The sequence below is a fragment of the Leucopleurus acutus genome, assembly GCF_964270905.1.
Source record: "Leucopleurus acutus genome assembly, chromosome: X".
Lineage (NCBI taxonomy): Eukaryota > Metazoa > Chordata > Mammalia > Artiodactyla > Delphinidae > Leucopleurus > Leucopleurus acutus.
The window spans coordinates 114,759,663-114,775,044 of NC_139148.1; the positions used below are offsets into that span (position 1 = coordinate 114,759,663).

The 15,382-nt window shown below is 44.0% G+C and overlaps 1 protein-coding gene across 1 annotated transcript in view; it reads right to left on the reverse strand.

Moving 5' to 3' along the window:
- GPC4 (glypican 4) overlaps positions 1–15,382 on the reverse strand; it is a gene marked incomplete at its 5' end in the record, with an annotated part of 114,837 nt that overhangs the window by 70,225 nt on the left and 29,230 nt on the right. The gene's annotated exons all lie outside the window — the stretch shown is intronic.

The following is a 15,382-nucleotide window of genomic DNA, read 5'->3' on the forward strand; positions in this document are numbered from 1 at the left end:
AAATAAACGGACTTTGCAGACTTATCCTTTGGAAACCAATTTTACACTTATACCACCGACAAACAGAACACGATTCTGATTCTATCAAAGGGTAAAAGGACTGAAAAGCAGCAATGAATTAAACGGTAATAAACTAAAGCAAAACATTCTTCCCATGGCCACTGCCAGCCTAACCCACTCCCAGTGCCAGCCTAGCACGACAGAGGTGAGTCCCTAGGACCAACTTCATAAATTGTATCCAAGCAAAGTACTTAACCTTTGGGGGTCTCAGTTTCCCCTGTACGCTAGCCCCAAGTCTAATGTACTATGGTCTTTCTCTATTTAATTTTTCATTTAAAAGAATCCAGGAAAAATCACTTGCAATTGATTAAGGTAAGAAAATCCTAAGAAATAAGTGTTCTAATCACCACTGAAACGGAAAGTCAGCAAGATTAACATAACTTGTTCCCATGACCATAAAGGTGCACATGTGAAGCTCTCTGACAATGAACTCCAAGGGCACAGGGCTCCATGGGAAGCAGGCGGAGGTGGTCCGAGTCTGGCCTTATGAGCTAAGGTACTTTCAAAACATGGGGAGCCATGTGTTCTATCCTTGCTACTTTGCCCTATTCCCTCTGTCATGGTCTCTCTGAACCAGATGGCGAAAAGAAGCCCTTCCCAACTGCTCCAAGGTAATCCAGTTTTCTCAACTGAGATATTCTCCTGGTAAGTAACTTGTAACTGCCCTATCCACTGCTGCCCAAATAACTCAGTTTTCTTATCGTCAGCCAGGGATGGACTGGGACCCCATCCTGGCCCAATTTAAAGCTTCCCCAGAGGGGCCTGCCACTCATGGCTCCAGTTTAAAACACTGCCCTGGAAAAGGAGTTGACCCACCCTAGTGCCCCAGAACTAAAAATAGTCCTGCAGGCCTCTGGGCGGGCCAGTTCCAGGCCTTCTTACCTCCTGCTACACTTAGGTTGCACATTACTGTCCGGGAACTCTATGCATTCTGAATCTCATCCTGCTCGGGGCAAGGGTTAGAGCTGAAGGCGCTTGCAAAGCCCTCCGTGACCTCTCCTGTTTTAGCAAGCGAGACACAAGGGTGAGTGAGTGAATGTGTCTCCTGTAAGCAAGCAATGCACTCCTTTAACCCCAGAAGAGTATTTCCGTAGCTTTTTTAAGCCTCGAAAAGTAGAAAAGGGACCTAAAGCGCAGAGGGATTAAGTGACTTATCCAAGGTCATCCCATATAGCCTGGGAATCAATCACCCTTCTCCAAGTTCACTAAACCATGTCATAATAATAAACACATAAATCTGATTCGAAAACACCTCTTCTGCACTATTTGGACATTTCTATCCAACTTGGGTATTATGGTGTTCCCTGGGCTGGGGAGATTTGATCACCAGGCACAAAACCATAATTCATAGTTTCGCCCTATAGCACTGTAAGCAGTTTTAAAAAATAAAACAGTAAAGCGCGCTTCTTGGCTGCTCTTTGTTGTTCCCTGGAAAGAGGTTCACAAAAGAAAAGACTGTCTTTATCGGTGATTTCAAAAACAAAAACACTGGCAGGCCCTGGAGGAAGGCAGTTGCATATACTGCATCCAACTCTCAGGCAGAAGCCTGTGGAGGGAAGCAGATACTTGAGAGCCCACAAAACTCCTCCCAGCGCGTGCGAGTCGTGAGCCCCCACTCTTACTGTGCCTGCGTGCGCAGCCAGGGTCAGGAGAGGTGCTGTTCATAATGGGGGCCCTGGAGTGCCATCGGAATAGGCCTCAATTCTATTCTAAGTGATTCTTTTTAGACACCGTCTAGATGGCTTTCTTGCGTCTTTGAAAAGTGCTCTTCCAACATACACAGAACCTGCTCCTCCAGGACATCAACCTGCTGCTAACTTAGGCTAACTCACATCTAGCAAATATTTGCAAGTTCACGTACCCATTTTTTTGGAGCAAGACTCTTTTAAATCACATTTAATTATCGAGTTCTTTTTGTGAATATACCGATTCCTGTCCTTAAGACAGTCCACCCCAGGACACGTTTGAGAGTGAAAGGAGGCGGTATTAACAATTATGCTGGGACGACAGGTTGAGAACCTGGACTGTGCTGGGCAAACTGGAACAATGAGCCCCTCCCTCACCTATAATATTTCAAATAAAGTATCTATTTGCTGAGATTTTCAAATAAAAGGGTAAAATAAAATGCATAGTGGTTCAAGTCCATGCCATCTATCTTCCAACTGTGAATCATCTTGAAACCGTACTGGAGATGAAATGGATATGCTATTAGTTTTCCTGGCAGCGTATGAAGTCTTAATTTAATCCCAATTATCTGCATGGCCAATCTAGGCCCTTCGATAACGATGCAGGCCTCCCTGAACAAGACACCCCGGGGCCGGCGAGGGAGCGTATTTTACAGAACTCCCAATGTCCAAGCTGAAAACACCGCCTTCTTTCCCTCCTCCACACCAAGGTCTAAGGGGATGTTTTCATTTCACAAAAGCTCTGTTAATAAAATTAATCACCTTTCGACGTCTTTTGTACTCTCATGACTTACCATCTAAAAGACCGTGGATTCACTTAGAGCTTCACGCTCCATATTTTTAAGAGCATGGTAATTTTATCATCTAAGAAAATACTGACATTACTTCAATATAAAGGGATACAAGGATGACACATCTTTAGACTTTGACCTGGCTTCTTGATTTTGTTCATATATCCAAGTGTAAATCCTACTTATACATAAACGTATACATGCAACACGTCATAAAATACAGTACAGACGGTCCCTGACTTAACAAAGGTTCAACTTATGATTTTTCGACTTTAGGAAAGTGCGAAAGTGATTCACAATCAATAGAAACCGCACTTCGAATTTTGAATGTCAATCTTTTCCTGGGCTATAGGGGTATGTGGTAGGAGACTCTGGTGATGCTGGGGCAGCGACAGCCACGCATTCACGAGGAAAAATCATCGATAAATTTACAACCATTCGGTACCCAAACGACCATTCTGTTTTCCACCTTCAGGACAGTAGTCAATAAATTACATGAGGGCTTCCCTGGTGGCGCAGTGGTTGAGAGTCCGCCTGCCGATGCAGGGGACACGGGTTCGTGCCCCAGTCCGGGAAGATCCCACGTGCCGCGGGGCGGCTGGGCCCGTGAGCCATGGCCGCTGAGCCTGCGCGTCCGGAGCCTGTGCTCCGCAACGAGAGAGGCCACAACAGTGAGAGGCCCGCGTACCGCAAAATAAATAAATAAATAACATGAGATTTTTAACACTTTATCATAAGATAGGCTTTGTGTTAGATGACTTTGCCCAGCTGTAAGCTAATGTAAGTGTTCGGAGCAAGTTTAAGGTAGGCTAGGCTAAGCTATGATGCTCTGTAGGTTAGGTGCATTAAATGCATTTTTGACTTATTGTAAGTTGAGGAAGAGCTGTACCTTTTTGATATGCAAAACCAGGACATTTTTATCCTACTTATAATTAAGTAATTTTATTTAAAACCACATCCTTTTATCTCCCCCCAAAGCAGGACATACAATTGATTTAATCTTTATTACTGCTATATGTTTGCTTTCAGTCCTGTTACTACATTCCTTCATGTAATAAAGTGCTCTATAAAAACTAGCATATCAGTCAAGTTTGCCTTCTCTGAGAAAGGTTATGATCCTTTCATACCCTGGCGGGCCTCTGACCCTAGTTCCTGTTGTTCTTATATTTCTGTGAAGCTATAGTTCTCACAGAACCACTGTCACTTATATGAGATAACCAGAGTCTGTCTTAAATGATATTAAACTTGTACACATTAGACAGTGTGAGCTAAGCAAAGAAACCTAATATATTATGATGCACTTGATAAAGAATGACATGAAACCTAGTCAAGAACGTCAAAATATTTTTCAAATCCTTCGTTTGCACAGTGAGTTATAATGCAGCCACTCAATCCATGGTACTAGTCTCTTCAAAATGAATTTAAATTGAATTAAACACCCCAGTATTTACAAAGCTTTCCTTCCAGGACACATAATTCTTTCTGAATATGATATGAACATTGAAATGAGGAATTCTTGAATGGCAAGTAACTAGTTAGAGGTACAGTACTGAGCATTTAATTATCCTAAGGCACTGGGGGAAGACAGAGGTCAAGAATTAGGCTTTAAATAAATCATTTTCATCAGAAAATTGTTTAGTGACCTATGAAACAGTCAACCAAGGAATCTGGACTCAAGCACTCACAGCCCAGCTGTGACTAATATTACTATTAACAACCCACCATTCAAGAGGCAGATCAAAATAATTAACACTCGACTTGATAAAAAAAAAAAGAGGCCAAATTACTCCCATATGATTGCTTTTAAAATAAGCAAGTTATGTCAACTAGTTGATTACTTAGTTAAAAATGAAAGCTGACAAGGTGGATTGAGCGGAGGTGGGAGGTCAGGGCTCTCAAGCCAGTACATATGAAAATAAAATTTCAAAGTTCAGTGTCTTCTTACCAAACGCTTTAAAACAAAAACAGAAGAGCGCCTCAAAACCCACCCACATCGCTCCCAAAATAAGTGCTTTTGCCCTGAGAATACGGGACATGCAATCTGAGGTTTTTGTTCACCTCAGCGGCAGCCACAGCAGCAAAATCTGTCCCCCAAATTTTCTGGTAAAGTCAACAATCTGTTTTGTCTTTTACTGTCAACCCAAAACCAACCATGGGTGGAAGGGAGGGAGGAAGAAGCTATTTTGCCAGAGCTGGTTAAGAGTTCCAGGTTGGTTTATTTGATGGAGAAAAGCATTTTTCTAGAGAACCACTTGACATAAAGAAGCAAACAAGCAGACGTGGATCACTGGGAAACCTCATCATTTGGACTCATCTGCATCAATTCATAGTTCCTATACCTAAGTTCTTCAGGGATTTTTGGAGACTGGAGATTCCTATTTTCATACCTTCGTTGTTCCAGGGGGACAGTTCCATCATCTCTACTTTTCGACCTGGATCAAATTTCCAGTCTTACCCAAGAGATGCTTTAAATGCTCCAGCTGTAATAAGCCATTTTTTCCTCTTTGGATGTTATTCAGCCGCCAGAAGCCACTTAGAGATTTTACTAATTTCCCTGCCAAGGACTGAATGACCACTAGCTCTATAACTATTTAAGACCTAGTCCTACATTCAGAAAAATTCCATAGAATTGCTGACCAAAAGAGATGTTCTTTTAAGACTGTAGCTCTTGGGGGGGTGGGGGGAGCTCGAAGGAAAAAGGAAGTTTCAATTACCTTGTGAAGTGAAGCAGAAAAATCAAGTGAGATCCAAGCAAACTTTATTAGCTATGACAAGCAGTCCTTAATGCTTTTGTTTCATGAGTGCTCTGAAACCTTTCCTAAAATATTTGAAAAATTCATCAAGCTGTGGCTTCCCAATTTACTGCTGTGTGTGTGTGTGTGTGTGTGTGTGTGTGTGTGTACACATATATGAAACCAGTCTTTAAGTAAGTTCCCCTTCAGTGTGTTTTATGAGCATCACTTTTCTTAAAGTCCTAAGCCTTCTTCCTGTTCAAATATAAACATAATTGGAAACTATGGCAAATTTTAAAACTATTAATTAAAAGTCTACTTTTTTCTTGACTTCTAGGCCTAAATGAGACAGGGCAGAACTACAAATCGCTAAGAAGCAACTCATACTCAGTGATAGTGATATTTTTAAGGCAAATACACAGTCCGTTGAAACACGGTGTTCGTTATTTTAAATTACTTTTAGTTTCAGGACTAAAAACTCACATACACACAATATGTGTGTACATATTACTACCAACTCTTTTGCTTTACTCAAATCACTTTGTCTTTTGGGGGAAGTGTCAGTAGCCTCCCTTCCCCAATGCTGAAACATGCTCAGGTTTTGGAATCTAAACAAACTCATCAAAGAAGAGCCTGCAGCTAGGGCTTCCCTGGTGGTGCAGTGGTTGAGAATCCGCCTGCCAATGCAGGGGACAGGGGTTCGAGCCCTGGTCCAGGAAGATCCCACGTGCCGCGGAACAATTAAGCCTGTGTGCCACAACTACTGAGCCCGCACTCTAGAGCCCGTGAGCCACAACTACTGAAGCCCTCGCGCCTAGAGCCCGTGCTCCGCAACAAGTGAAGCCACGACAATGAGAAGCCCGCGCACTGAAACGAAGAGTAGTCCCCGCTCGCCGCAACTAGAGAAAGCCTGCGCACAGGAACGAAGACCCAACACAGTCAAAAATAAAAACAAATTAATTAATTAATGTTTTAAAAAGCCTGCAGCTATCATTTCTAAATATAAATAAAGCTATCTTTATACACGAAGCTTGTCCTTGAGTTGATTTCTCTTTTTCCAAACTGATCAATATAAATCTAACAAACCTTAGGCCATTATATGAGTTACAAGGTTTCTCACAGAGAGAGGCAATTCACAGAAACCGAGGCCCCAAGGTAAGTAATTTACTTTCCAGGACATTCTAAAAGTCATTCTAAAATTGAGCCCAAAGGGCTACAAGTAATTTCATAGCAATGAGTGTGGCCCCCTATCCCAACACCAAGCGGCTCCACCCAGACCCTGGCTCAACAGCTCGAAGGAGGTTCCATGAAGCCCAAATTTTGCTTTTCAACTCCAGAATGTTTTTTTGTTTTGTAAGGAGGCCCCAAGGGTATAAATTAAGGGTAATCATAACATGCGGGTATTCATTTTCTAGAATGAAATCTCCTGACCCACTCCCAAGCTTAACCCTCGGACCCCTCTCTCCAGAGTCATCTAACCCTACGTGTAAAGATCCCCCCCAGCCAGTCAGCTTCAGGACTACTGACAACAGCTCTTAGATGTTCACGGAGAAAACACCATTAAATGCAGTTTCTGGTTCAATATGAACACCTACTTACTAGTTCCTTCAGAATTCCTTCCGTTTCTTACATTTTCTGGAAATGATTAAAAATCGAGACACATGGTATAAAGGGGAATATGTCACACACACACACTCGCTCGCTCACTCACACACACACACACACACACACACACACCACTCCAAAAAAACCAAATTATAACATTTTCCTAAATGCCAAAATATAGTAAAAGATTTTTATCCCCCTGCCATATGTTAGAGAAAAACAGCTGTGGTCTCCATTTACTGATAAACACTATCCCTTCATCTTTCCTGAGGAAGATGGAATTATTTCAAAATAATGGTTGCTGACAATTGTATCTACAAAGTTGTAGATACTTTGCATCTCTGAAAATATTCTTCTGACCCACTCTTCTACCATCTACTTAGAAGCTTCACAATTGACTTGAGGACACAGGGAGGGGGAAGGGTAAGCTGGGACGAAGTGAGAGAGTGGCATGGACATATATACACTACCAAACGTAAAACAGATAGCTAGTGGGAAGCAGCTGCATAGCACAGGGAGATCAGCTCAGTGCTTTGTGGCCACCTAGAGGGGTGGGATAGGGAGGGTGGGAGGGAGACGCAAGAGGGAGGAGATATGGGGACACATGTATATGTATAACTGATTCCCTTTGTTATACAGCAGCAACTAACGCAACATTGTAAAGCAATTATACTCCAATAAAGATCTATTAAAAATAAAACAATAAAAGCTTCTCAAGCAATACAGATCCTAATTCTAGGAAAGCCAGTCATTACTTCGAGGTCACAGACAGCCAGATAGGCATCACTTATTTTCCTAACGCGGAATTTGTCTTCTGGACTGTTAAAAAGTCTTTAATAAGAATGAACAAACAATTTCTTTAAAAAGGCTTTATTCCTAGCAGTATCATGGCTAAATGGGGCCTGAGGGTGGGAGCGCCAACATCCAAAGCTTAACACAAAGCCAAGTTTTCACTGATGGGGTTAACGTTGTTACTAATAGGTTACTGTGCCCGGTGGGGACAGTGGTCTTGGAGGGAAAGTTGTGGCAGCTTGGAAAAGAGGATCCTCTCAAATTCCCTCCCCTTTGCTTCCCAATTCCTTTTCCACTCGTCCATGGTCCACCTGCCTTGACAACGAGAAAGTAGCATGAAATGCTCATTCCCCAACCCCTACCCCACGCCTCAGAGGTTAAGCTCAACTAATTCCCGTAACTGCCAAACGGGAAGTTTTGCCAAGGCCTTTGATAAGGTCTCTGGCACAAATTAAGAGCATTTGAGGCGTTTGCTTAAGAGCAAGCACATGTCTTTGGAACTGCTGCATTCCTGCTTATCACATTTTGAAAGTTGCTGGGACAGTTGAGATAGCAAGCTTTGCAAGTTCAAAGCAATTTTCAATATTGCGCTCCTTAGTGTGTGGCTTTTAATATCCTATTGTGGGACAACATTAAAACCAAATGACCCTACAGGTTTCACTTTGGAATCTTCACTGATACCAGAGGGATGTGAATACGTGCTGAGCTTCAAAATGCCCTGAACTCCTGGAGTCTCCCCATTAACATTTTATTGACATTTTCTCAACTTTGACACCAAGCCCGCTGTTCCGGCAATCAGAGATATCTCAGATAGAATGTCTCACTCCCACTTGTTTTCTGACTGCACGACAGGCATGTCCTCAATGGCAAGTAAAAGCATTCCTTACCAGATGCTCATCCTCATATAAATGAGAAAAACGCTAAAAAGAACCAAAGCAGCTACCTGGAGTACTGATGTCTATAGCGTTAGTCCTACTACGTCCTCTAAACCGTCTCCTTTTTTCCCCTGAAAATAAACAGAGCATCATGTTGTTTTCTCCTCGATAGGGACCAAACTCACAAGAAACAAAAGGTTGAGAGGAAAGCATATGTCTCATTAATACACAAAATGAGATACATCCCGAATTTGTTCTGACAACAGCTTTACATGCTATTTTTAAAATGATTCCATAGTTTGGTTATTTAAAGAAAACACACACGTACACAACAGCATAAATGAACTCAGTTAACAGTGACAGGTATGTCTCAAAATGCTAGGGTAATTTAATCTTCATTAGTATCAGTGCGTAAGCTCACTCATTCAGTGAATACTGAGCATCTCCTATGCCACAGGCAGGCACTGGGCTCAGAGCTGGGGTTTCACAGTCCCTGCCTTGAGCAGGCTTCCAGTCTTGGGCTTTTCTATCACCAGGGTTCAAGGGGCATCCGACAAACAACGAGGCTGCAGGAAGTCAGACATCAGAAAGGGAGTTCAACACAGAGGCTCTCCAAGGTCCTATCCCGGAACCTGTAGAATAGGAATTGGAGTGCAGGGCACACTCATCTCCAAGCTTACTGGACTAAAGAAGTTAGTGATATGTCAAGCTAGTGAGGAAAAATGGGCAAAACTCAGGAAGGCCACTGTCAAGGTGGGGAAGCGAGCAGCCACACGGCTCCTCTTATCACAGGGAAGGGACCATACACTGGGCCCTCAGGATGCCACTCCGTACACAGAAAAGAGATTTGTGGTTGCCTAGGACTGAGGCGGGGTGGGGGGGGATAAGGGGAGACTGACTGCTAGAGGGGTTTCTTTGTGGGAGGGAGACAAAAATGTTCTAAAATAGACTGTTAAGTGATGGTTGCACAACTCTGTGACTATATTACAAACCACTGAATTGTACACCTTAACACGGTAAGTTTCATAGCATGCCTTATAGAGCTGGGGGAGGGGGGAAATACTCCAGTCCATGAGAGACCAAAACCAACACTCCCCCGACAGCAACCAAAGGAAAAAGAAAGGCCTACTCTTTATACAAACCAAAGGGTAACTCACTTGTGCCTGGAATATCGTCTGCTATTCTAAAACACATGAACACTACCAAGAGACTTTCTGCAGAAGGGCAACAACAACAATAAAATGAAAGGGACAGGAAGGGAGAAGGCCAGTGGGAGAAACAGACAACCAGTGGAAGGTGGGTGGAGGAAAGAAAAGAGAGATGTGCAAAGTCACAAAGAGCATGGCCAGGGTGAGCCGAGACCTTCTTTGATTATAGAAACCTTTAAAATGTATCCAATAGGGAGAGTGGGGGAAAGGGCAAAAGCAACCTATATCCAGTCTGTTACACATGTTGAGAGGAAGCGAGGCTGACTCGGTCTGACTATGACCTTGAGAACAAATCAGTGACCCTTCTTGGGCTTCCACTTCCAGTCTTCAAACGCAATGTGATTCCTAATTATGCTCAAATCCTCTCCCATTAATCAAGCAGAGCCCTTAAAGAACCAGGAGCTCCTTGTAGCAGGGCTATCGTATTCCATCTGAGCTCACAATACAGAAACTGACTAAGAAAGTCATTCAGCAGGTATGTGGATGACATAGAAATGGACCAACATTTCACAGCAGATATTGAAAACCCATCCATAGGGTTTAAGACCTTGGCAAAACCTTTGACAAAACCTTGTTGGTTTAGGCTGTGAAAACTCCCCAGGAACCTTCAGGTTTGTTACGAGATTGTTGCAGCCTATTAGGAGACTGTGTATTTTTTTGCTGCCCAGTTGGCCAGTATAGTCTAAAACAAGAAATATAAACACTTCCAGTTTCACATACTGCATAATAAAGCAACTTCAAGGTTTCGGACCATTTCAGACCTCCATTTGTAAATATCAGCTAGCATGCATGACAAAGTAGGTCACAGGATTAATACAATCATGGAAATTCTGCCAACATTTGTATATTGTGGGATTACAGAAACCGAACCAAGCACCCCGGTATGTGTATATGTAGTCATCTACAGCTTTCTGATTTGTTAATGTGTCCTCCTGGAAATAATTCTAATGGAAGCAGCTCACAGTTAAGTTCTCCCCAAGATACCAAAAGAAACATGGTAACAAGACAGATAGAGGCACTTATCGTATATACCAAAGGGCAGTGTACAGAAAATGGGAAAAATCTGTCTCTTTTAATAATCAGATTCTCAAAAAACAATTTATTCATAGTCATGGAATAAATAGCATTTTTTTAAAAGCTAAAAGCCATTGACACTAATAAAAGAAAGTTTAATACAAAACCACTTTACAACCGAGGCAATTTCCATTTCTTAACAATATTAAACTGGGGAAAGTACAAGCAGTTACACATTCTGGAAAATGGCCCACTTGTACTTGGGAATACCATAGCCTTTGGCCCTTTAGCTGTCCGGTTCTCAAGTTCTGTTCAGGGGAGCAAAGCCTCCCTTCTTTCTTTTTCCCTCCAAGGCAGTGAAAAGCAGACTTTTTTTTTTTTTTTTTAAAGAATGAGAAATGCTAACCCAGGAAAACAAGCACAGGCTCTAACTGGTCCAACCATTAAAAACAAGCGCCTAGATCTGAACTTTCCTTCTTATTGTCCATTTCAACGGTCCTTACCATATTTTATTGGTCCAGATACTGGTCTAATCCCCTCCATAGCTGCGGAATCACAAAAGTACACGAGGGGATTATGCTGTAGGGTTTGCAACAGTAAAAACCCGTTTAGGAAAGGAGAGAAGAATGTCACTTGAAATAAGACAGAGAGAAATGGCCCCTCTTCAAATTTCCCAGCACAGCTTTGAGAGCTGTCCTATAGCCAAGTCTCCCCGGGGTTCTCCTAATCCTCGGCAGCCACTGAAGAGAGCCAGGATGAAACTTTTTTCTGAACAAAGAGAACTGAAAAGGGCCAAGTCTCAAAGTCACAGGTTCCCAGCTCGCCACTGGCTCGAAGCCAAGGAGCAGCCCACGTGCTCAGGCTGGCAGTCCCACAGCTGATGGGCGAGCAGGCAGGGAGAAGTTGCACATCAGAGCCCAGGCCCCTTCCTGCTGCCCACGACCACCCCCTCCCCTGCCCCGGGCAACAGGGCTGCACGCTCCGGGCCCCGGTCCTTGCCAATGGCATTTCACACTTGCCAGCCTCCTGGCAAGGATATCCCCATATCTGCCACGATGGCCCAGGCATGCGCTCGGCCACAGAGCGTGCGTGTGCGGCTTCGGCTGGCAGAGGCATCCCTACCCCCATGATGGAATCCAGCACAGATACCCTCACAGAAGCAGACACCAGCGCTGAACAGTCTCTCAGTGACAAATCACTCAGCGGGTCGATAGCCCAGGGTGTTCCCGGCCGTAAAACACGATCAGTCCACGCAGGACACCGGCTTATGGAGTGGAGGTGCAGAGACGGCAGGAAAGCACTCTGTGAACCTAAACCTTTAACCATATTGCCTCGCTAGGCACTTTACACTCGGTTTACAGCCTGCCCATTGGACTCGAGAGCATGTTCTCTGGACATGATCCTCAGTCCCTTTATGTGTTTGCTTTGAGTCTGTCTCCTCAGACACTGGGGGGAGGGAGGCTGTCTTTGCCCTTGTGTGCCCCTCAAGTGGGACATCGTCCCAAGCCTGGAGCCTGCAAGTTGGAACACAGACAAGGGCTTGACTCTCTGGGGGGCCTCCAGCCTGAGAGCAACTGGACCAGCGCAGCAGCTCGGCGTTTTGTTCTGCTTTCTTTTCACTCACAGATCCCTGTCTTTTAGGCTCCTGCCTTCCACGCCATCCCAGCTTTTTCCTCCGTTGCTCTAGAAAAGCTGCTGGTTCCTTTGCCAGCATGAGCCCCTAACCTCCAAGTTCCTGGGTATGGGAGGCATTAGGCAAAGAGAGAGGAAAACATATCCAAGGGAGCTAATCTACACCAGGACTCCTCCAACTGTGGGATCATGACCTCCAAAGAAACCGGAGAGAATTTCAAGGGGGTCAGAGACCCTGGAGCCCAGAGCCCAAGACCTCCCAACATCTGTTGTCAGTGAAGGGCAGAGCAGCCTTTTTAATACAATTTCCTCTCCCACATCAGCACCAATATTCTTTTTCTAGCCCTTAGGTCTCTACCCAACGCCCCCTGCCACATGACCTCATCTCCCATTACTATCCGAATTATTGCCTCATTATGCTGTCCTGTATCACTCACTGCCCTCGGCAGCAGGGTTGAACTAAGAATTCAAATTGTAAGAGGAATTCCACCTACTTCCTGTCTTCACTGTCCCATCATGAACACCATCTATCAGTTGGATCTTCAAAAACTATTTTATGCTAATATTAATAGTTACCAGCATGCAATGACCACTGGTTATGTGTCAGACACCATGCCAAGCACTGTATTATCTATATTAGCCCCTTTGATCTTCACAACTCTATGAGGTAGGTATAACCTATTATTTTACCATCTTTTACACATATGAACCCTGGAGCAGAAGTCACTAAGGAACTTGTCCAAGGTCAGAGCTAATAAGCAGCAGTAAGACTCTAGAGCCGACATTGATTTTTAACGCTTTAGTGACATACAATATTCACCCATTTAAAGTACACCACACAGGGACTTCCCCGGCGGTCCAGTGGTTAGGACTCTGCACTCTCACTGCCAGGGGCCTGGGTTCAATCCCTGGTTGGGGAACTAAGATCCTACAAGCCGCGCGGTGTGGCCAAAAAGAAAAAAAAAAAAAAGAACTGTATACCACACGATAGTTTTTAGTATATTTAGTGCACCATCACCACAGCCAATATTAGAACATTTTCATGACCCCTAAAAAGAAACTCCATACCATAGTTATCACTGCCTAAGGCCTAGGCAGTCACCGACCCGACTATCTACGGATTTGCCTATTCTGGATATTTCTTAGAATTGGAATCATACAGTATTTGGTTCTAAAGCCTACCCTCTTCACCACTACCTGACACTGAGGAAGAGGAGATGGCCACTGACAAATTGCAAACACCTGTTCTTTCCCCCAAGCCGAAGTCGTATTACCACCAACTTCCCCTCGAAACACGAGACATGCTGAAACGTGCTTCTGTTGTTGGCTGGAGGAGAGACTTGGCAGGGGGCTGCTGGAGCCTTTGCGGAGTTATTAGGAGACGGTATGGCCTAAGAAAATGAGCACAGCCTCTGGTGTCAGAAAGACCTGCGTTCACCTCACACCTGCTGATGGCGGTGTGAAATAGTGCAGCTACCGTGGAAGACAGTTTGGCACCTCCTCAAAAGACGAAACACAGGGCTTCCCTGGTGGCGCAGTGGTTGAGAGTCCGCCTGCCGATGCAGGGGACACGGGTTCGTGCCGTGGTCCGGGAAGATCCCACATGCCGCGGAGCGGCTGGGCCCGTGAGCCATGGCCGATGAGCCTGTGCGTCCGGAGCCTGTGCTCCGCAACGGGAGAGGCCACAACAGTGAGAGGCCCACGTACCGCCAAAAAAAAAAAAGAAACACAGAATTACCATATGTCCCGGCAACTCCACTCCTAGGCATATACTCAAGAAAACTGAAACAGGTGTTGCAGACAAAAACGTGTACATGAATGTTCATAGTAGCACTACTGAAATAGCCAAAAGGTAGAAACAACCCACAGGCCATCCATCAAATGAGGAATGGACTAAAAACGTGGTATGTCCATACAATGGACTATTATTCGGCCATAAAAAGAATAAAATGCCAATAGATGCAACCATGAGGATAAACTGTGCTAAGTAAAAGAAGCCAGGCACAACAGGTCCAATACTGTATGATTCCATTTATATGAAATACCAGAATAGGCAAGATGCTTACAGACAGAAAGCAGATTAATGATTTAATGATTGCCGGGGAGGGGGAGGGGGGCAGCAGATGAAGAATGGTGGCTTAACAGGTACAGGATTTTACTTTTGACATGAAAATATTCTAGAATTAGAGTGCTGACTGTTAAACAATATTATGGAATGTACTAAATGCCACTGAACTGTACACTTTAAAATGGTTAAAATAGGGAATTCCCTGGTGGTCCAGTGGTTAGAACTCCGCGCTTTCACTGCTGAGGGCACGGGTTTGATCCGTGCTTGGCGAACTAAGATCCCACAAGCCATGCGGTACAGCCAAAAAAAATAAAGAAAAGGGTTAAAGTGGTAGAGTTTCTATGTGAAATCCACCACAGTGAAAAAAAATAAGAGTTAAAAAAAGAAAGTCTTGGGTTCAAATTGCATGCTGCTTGATCCTGTGCAAGAGACTTAGATAAGTCTCAGTTCCCTTAAGTGGAAAATGGGGGAGGGGGGAGTAATTTTACAATGTTTTGCAAGAATGAAAGGAGGTGACACACGAAAATCAGTGCTGAAACAGTGGCGTTTCCATAGATGAGAGTGGTCCTAAATAGGAAATAGTAACAGAAATATGGGGCTCCAGGAAAACTAGATGCCTTTGACCCGGAGATGGGACAGTTCCGAGTTTTCTTCACAAAACCTTAACCTTTTTACAATGTCAGCTCCTAATTCCAAGGACCCATTCCCAATCAAGCACAGCAGCCCCATAAATTTGATGTAGCTCCCAGATAGCAAGAAGTTTTAAGGCTAAGGATCTATCTGTCTCAGCCAATCTACAGAAAAACCCAAAGGTTCCCAAGAATAATAGAGCCAAAGCATGTTTAGTGAGGGGAATTATAGGAAATAATACACATAGAGCAGAGCATCTGTATTTTGTGGAGAATCCCTCCCTCCAAAGT